This window comes from Nannospalax galili, unplaced genomic scaffold, assembly GCF_000622305.1.
Source record: "Nannospalax galili isolate Female #2095 unplaced genomic scaffold, S.galili_v1.0 scaffold606, whole genome shotgun sequence".
NCBI classification, from domain to species: Eukaryota; Metazoa; Chordata; class Mammalia; order Rodentia; family Spalacidae; genus Nannospalax; species Nannospalax galili.
In genome coordinates this window covers 43,162-49,171 of record NW_008355477.1, presented here as the reverse complement: position 1 = coordinate 49,171, position 6,010 = coordinate 43,162, and positions in this window count along the sequence as shown.

Here is a 6,010-nt window from a genome sequence, read left to right as displayed (position 1 = left end):
TTGGGCTAGCGGTCTGTCAATCTTGTTTATCTTTTCAAGAACCAGCTCTTGGTTTTGTTGATTCTTTGTATTGTTTTCTTTGTTTCAATTTCATTGATTTCTGCCCTGATTTTTGTTATTTCTTCTTGTCTGCAGGGTTTGGGTTTTGTTTGCTGTTGCTTTTCAAGTATGTTGAGTTGCAGTGTTAAGTCATTTATTTGTGTTCTTTCTGATTTTTTGATGTAGGCACTTAGAGCTATAAACTTCCCTCTAAGGACTACTTTCAGCATGTCCCAGAGGTTTTATGATGTTGTATTGTCCATTTCATTTAATTCCAGGAATACTTTTATTTCTTTCTTAATTTCTCTTTTGACCCATTCATCATTCAGCAGTGTGTTGTTTAATCTCCATGTGTTCATGTGGTGATTAGGGTTTCTTCGGGTGTTGATTGTAAGCTTTATTGCATTGTGGTCTGATCGATATATGGAATTACTTTAATCTTTTTGTATTTGTTGAGGTTTGTTTTGTGCCCCAGTATATGGTAAATTTTGGAGAACATTCCGTGGGGTGCTGAGTAGAAAGTATGTCCTTTGGTGCTTGTGTGGAATACTGGGTAGATGTCTGTTAAGTCCATTTGATATATGGTGTTGTTTAATTCAGACGTCTCTCTGTTAAGTCTCTGCCTCTTGACCTATTTAATGGAGACAGTGGGACATTAAAATCCCCTACTATTAATGAGTTGGGGTTAATCTGGGTCTTAGAGTCCTGTAGTATTGTTTTTATGAAGTTGGGTGCACCAGAGTTTGGTGAATATATGTTCACGATTGTAATATCTTCTTGATTCATTGTTTTTTTGATCCAAATGAAATGGCCCTCTTTGTCTCTTCTGATTAGTTTTAAAGTCTATTTTGAAAGATATTGGAATTACAATGCCTGCTTTTTTCTTAGTACCATTCGCTTGGTATTTTTTTTTCCATCCTTTCACCTTAAGGTAGTACCTCTCCTTATTGACTTGCATATATTGATACACCCCTGCATCTCTGGGATAAAGCCTACTTTGTCATGGTGAATGATCTTTTTGATGTATATCTGTATGCAGTTTCCAAGTATTTTGTTGAGAATTTTTGCATCTGTGTTCATTAGATATGGGCCTATAGTTTTCTTTTTTGGTTTTGTCTTTACCCAGTTTGGGTATTAGAGTGTGTATTGAATCCTCTCATTGTTATTTCTGCTTACATTCTTGATATAGCTGTAATTTTCCACAGTTAGACCTTCATTGAATTTCTTTCCACAACCCCTTGGGTATAGTTGTTCCTTTCTTCAGCTCTTTGTATTGCTTCCAGATCTCTCTGAAGGGCTGGTTTGGTGGACATGAATTCCTTCAGCCTATTTATATCACGGAAGATTTTTCTTTCCCGTTTGACTATAATAGACATTTTGGCTGGGTATAGTAATCTGGGTTGGCATCTGTGGTCATATAAAACTGGGAATACTTTGGTCCAGGCTCTTCTTTCTTTCATAGTTTGCACTGAAAAGTCAGCTGTGATTCTAATGGGTTTTCCTTTATATGTGACTTGTTGTTTCTCTTTTGCCGCTTTCAGAACTGTCTCTTTGTTTTGTATGTTTTTACTATGATATGTCATGGGGAGTTTCTTTCCTGATCCTGTTTCTTTGGTGTTCTATGTGCTTCCTGTATTTGTATGGGGATGCCTTTCCTTGCTTTCAGGAAATTGTCTTCTACAATCCTGTTTAAGATCTAGTGAACACCATTAACCTGAAATTCTTGTCCTTCCTCTATTCCTATGATCCGTAGATTGGTTCGTTTCATGGTGTATCACGTCTCTTGCATATTCCATTCCTGTGTTTTAAAATTTTTTTCCATACTCTTTGCTTGAGTGGTCCAGTTCTTCAACTTTATCCTCCAGTGTTGATATTCTGTTTTCCATTTCATTCATTCTAGCAGTGAGGTTTTCCTCTGTTGTTTCAAGTTGGCTTATTGAGTTTTTCACTTCTTTCTTCATTTCTGTCTGAGTTTTTGCCAATATTTCTAGCTCTTTTCTGAATTCATTCAGAAGTTTATCCATATCTTCCTGCAGTTCTTTGATGTTTTTGGAGTGTTCTTTAAATTCACTGAATTCTTTTATCATTTTTATAATTGTTCTTTTGAGTTCCATGTCCTGTATTATCTCTAAGGGATTCTCATTGTACTCCTCTCCAGGACTATTGGTATTTGGTAGGGAATATGTTATTTTGCTTTTTCATGTTATTATTTTTTCTTTGTGATTTTGACATGTGAATTTCTTTTATAGGTTATGGTTCTTGTGAGACTCAGGCCTTCAAGTTTAGGTCTGCTTCTTTTTGTGAACTTTATGTGTCTTTCTGGTTTACTTTTTGGGCATGAAAGGCTGGTTCATCTAAGCTTCCAGTTCTCTCTTTTGATTTTATATTGGAGTGGCTGGATTGCTTTTGTCTTCAGGAGTTCCCACAGAGGCCCAATTCAGATGATGGTCAGATGTTTTCAGGCTTTTTCCTAAGGTCTGAATCCCTCCAGGAATGATTTTGGCCTCAGGAATTTGGGGGTTGGACTGGCCTTGGAGCCTGGCCCTTGAAAGATGCTAGTCTAGGTCAGCTGGTGGCAGTGCTACCCAGAGATGCAAAGGCAGATGGGGTGGGAAGAAGCCCCAAGGACTCCTGGGGACTGCACTGAGGAGCTGTCTTGGTGTGGATGCAAAGGATGAGCAAGAGGAAAGGTCAGCCCACGCATCCATGAAAGAGGCTGGGGGTGGTGCAGGCCCAGGGAAGCAAAGGGAGGTGAGTGTGGGGCTGGGCCAGGAAGCAGTGCTCCTGGGGTCCAGAGAAGGCACTATGTTGGTCTGGATGTAAAGGCTCAGGAAGCAGTATTGGTTCCCCAGGTGTCTGGGGTCCCAACACGAGGAATGGGACAGGAGCCAAACTAGGATAGACCAGCGGGGGAAATGGGAGGGTGAATGAGGCTGGGGGAGTCAAGGCTTGGAGGGCACGATGGACTTACCCTGGAGAGAGGCCTGCGGGTAGGAGAGCTCTTTAATTTTTTTTTTTTTTGGTTTATTTATTTTTATTTTATGTGTTTGAGTGTTTTGCCAACAGGTATGTAAGTGCACCCATGTAATGCAATTCCCACAGAGGACAGAAGAAGGTGTCAGATCCCCTGGAACTGGAATTACAAATGGTTGTTAGCCACCATGTGGGTGCTTGGAACTGAACCTGGCTCCTCTGCAAAAGGAGCTCTTAACTCCTGAGCCATCTCTCTAGCCCTCTGAATGGTATTTAAATTGAAGTATTATGATTTTCCTAAGTGTTCAAGTGTCAGGTATATATTACTTTTAGTTATCTCATATTTCTGATTGCTGTACAGACACCATAATGCTTATTTCTTATTATTAATTTAAATATATACTCCTTAGTATATGATTATTGCTAAAATGTTTCAGAATATCTATTGATCTTTAGACACACTGTCTCCAAAATAAAATTTACATCAGAGATTAGAGTTGAGATTCACTGTAATCACTATCTGTGGGTAAACCTTCCAAAGGCAAATCTAAATATATTTTACAAAGTGTTGCTTTTTTCCACATTTTACTGATACCCTATCATAAAGATGAATGTTACCAGTTATTCATCACAACTAGAAAATATAAATGCACCAAAACGCCTATAATAGCTGAAAAGATCTTTTACAATGACTTTGACAGCATTACTGAAAATAGTAACAGTAATTTCCATTTATCTACTACTTCTTGACAGAGTAACTCCACTGTCTGTTTGGTATAATGGACTGATATATAATTTCTTATGGTGTTTTTATAGCATCTCTGCACACATCACTTAAAGACATGTTCTTCCATGATTGAATTAGTGGATAAATGAGAAAAGAATTAGAGCATCCGATACCCTGGCCATTGATATTCCCACAAATCAAAAGTCTTATGTTTCTGATATATATCTCTTTTGAAAAATATTTTATTATTTTTATTTTATGTGTATACATGCACCGTCCTAATGTATGAAAGTGCACACATGTTGTACAATGCCCATGGAGGACAGAAGAGAACATCGGATCCCCTGGAACTGGAATTACGAACAATTGTTAGCTGCCATGTGGGTATTGGGATTCAAACCTGGGTTTTCTGCATGAACAGCCAGTGCTCTTGAATACAGAGCCATCTCTCCGCCCTCCTCCCTCCATACATATCTTTATAGCAGGTTCTCATTTGTATTTAGTGGGAAATTTTCTAAAGGCATGTAAGTTTGGGAATTTGTTTAGTCTTTCTTCCTTACTGACCCTGGGGATTGAAAACTCAGGTACTTTAACTCTGATCTTTTTTTTTCAAAGTATATTATTTTATGTGTATGAGTGTATTGCCTGCATGTATGTACTGCACCCGTGTCATGCAAGGCCCACGTAGGTCAGAAGAGGGCATCAGATTCCCCCAGAACTGGAGTTATGGACAGTTGTTAGCCACCATGTGGGAATCAAACAAGGGTCCTCTTCAAGAGCACCAAGTGCTTTTAAGAGCTGAGCCATCTCTCCAGTCCTGACCCCTCTTTTATTTTAATAGAAGAAAAAAATTTATTGGAATTACAGTTCCAGAAGGTTAAGAGTACAACGTGGTGGAATATGGTGTTTGGAGTAACCTAAATCTGTGTTTCCAATTTGTAGTTTGCTCTTATTCTCTTTGGAAAAAAAAAAGAGTCCAACATGGTGGGGAGGCATGGTGGCACACAGGCGTGGTGACAGGACCAGGAAGCTGAGAGCTCCACGTCTCCAACAGCAAACATGAAACAGAGAGAATAAACTGGAAATGGGGTGAGGCTATGACCTCCCAAAGCCTGCCCACAGTGACATACTTCCTCTAGCAAGGCTCCATCTCCTAAAGATTCCATAATCGTCCCCAAACAGAGCTACCAATTGGGAACAATATACCAAGTGTCCAAATATTTGAGCCCCTAGGGGACGTTTATCATTCAAGCCACCACATTCCACTTCGTCTCCATGGGCTCATGGTCATTTCATAATGCAAAATGCATTCAGTTCAACTTTTAAAATCCCCATAGTCTTTAATGGTCCCTACACTTAAGAGACTCTTTGAGTTTCATAAAGGACTCAAGGCAACCTATCAACCCTATCCCCTGTAAAATCAAAAATACAAATTACATTCTTCCAACAGACAGTGACACAGAATATGCATACCCATTTAAAAATGGAGGAATGGGGGTATAGTGAAGAAATACTTGGACAAACAAGCCCAGGCTTGGTGGCAAGTGCCTTTACCTCCTGAGCTGTTTCATTGGCCCTAATATATTTTATCTGTTACAAATTCTCAAGTAGATCCAGTAGTTCCAGATATACTTTTCCTGTCTGTTTTCTGCCACCTTTGGAGCTTATTGAGTAAGCTTTGACTTTGTTCTCTCAAGATACATTTCTTCCTGTGGACATCAAACAATAATATTATAGAAATCTTTCCCCTGTTTTTTAAAGTAATCTCAGCAGACCGAGTCAACATAGTTTCTATTTTGGGGTTTTGTTGGTCATGTACTAGGAGCTCTAACTGTTCACTTTCAGTTAATTATGCTCATTTCTTTTACAGATGAAAGGGTCATAGGTCTTCATGTTTTATTACTTCTCAGATGATATCGAAATATCATCTATATATTACCTACTGCCCTGCCTTCCCCTGTTCTGACAGATGACATAAAACACTGGCAGTGGTGCAGCATCTGCTTTAAACTCACATAACAGATGGTACAAACTCAGCTCAACAGTAGAGAAGAAATGGAATGCAAACTTACTCAAAGAGTTGGATGTGATAACATGTTCTGCATACTAAAATGGTGGTAATTGCTTCATAAATGATATACCTTAAATTGAAATGGTCTAATATACTTATCATCAATATCTATTTCTGTTATATTTTTCCATACCGAAATTCAAGTTTTTGTTTTTTACTCATTTGCTCTCATCTCCCCCTCCCCCACTCCTCCTCCTCCC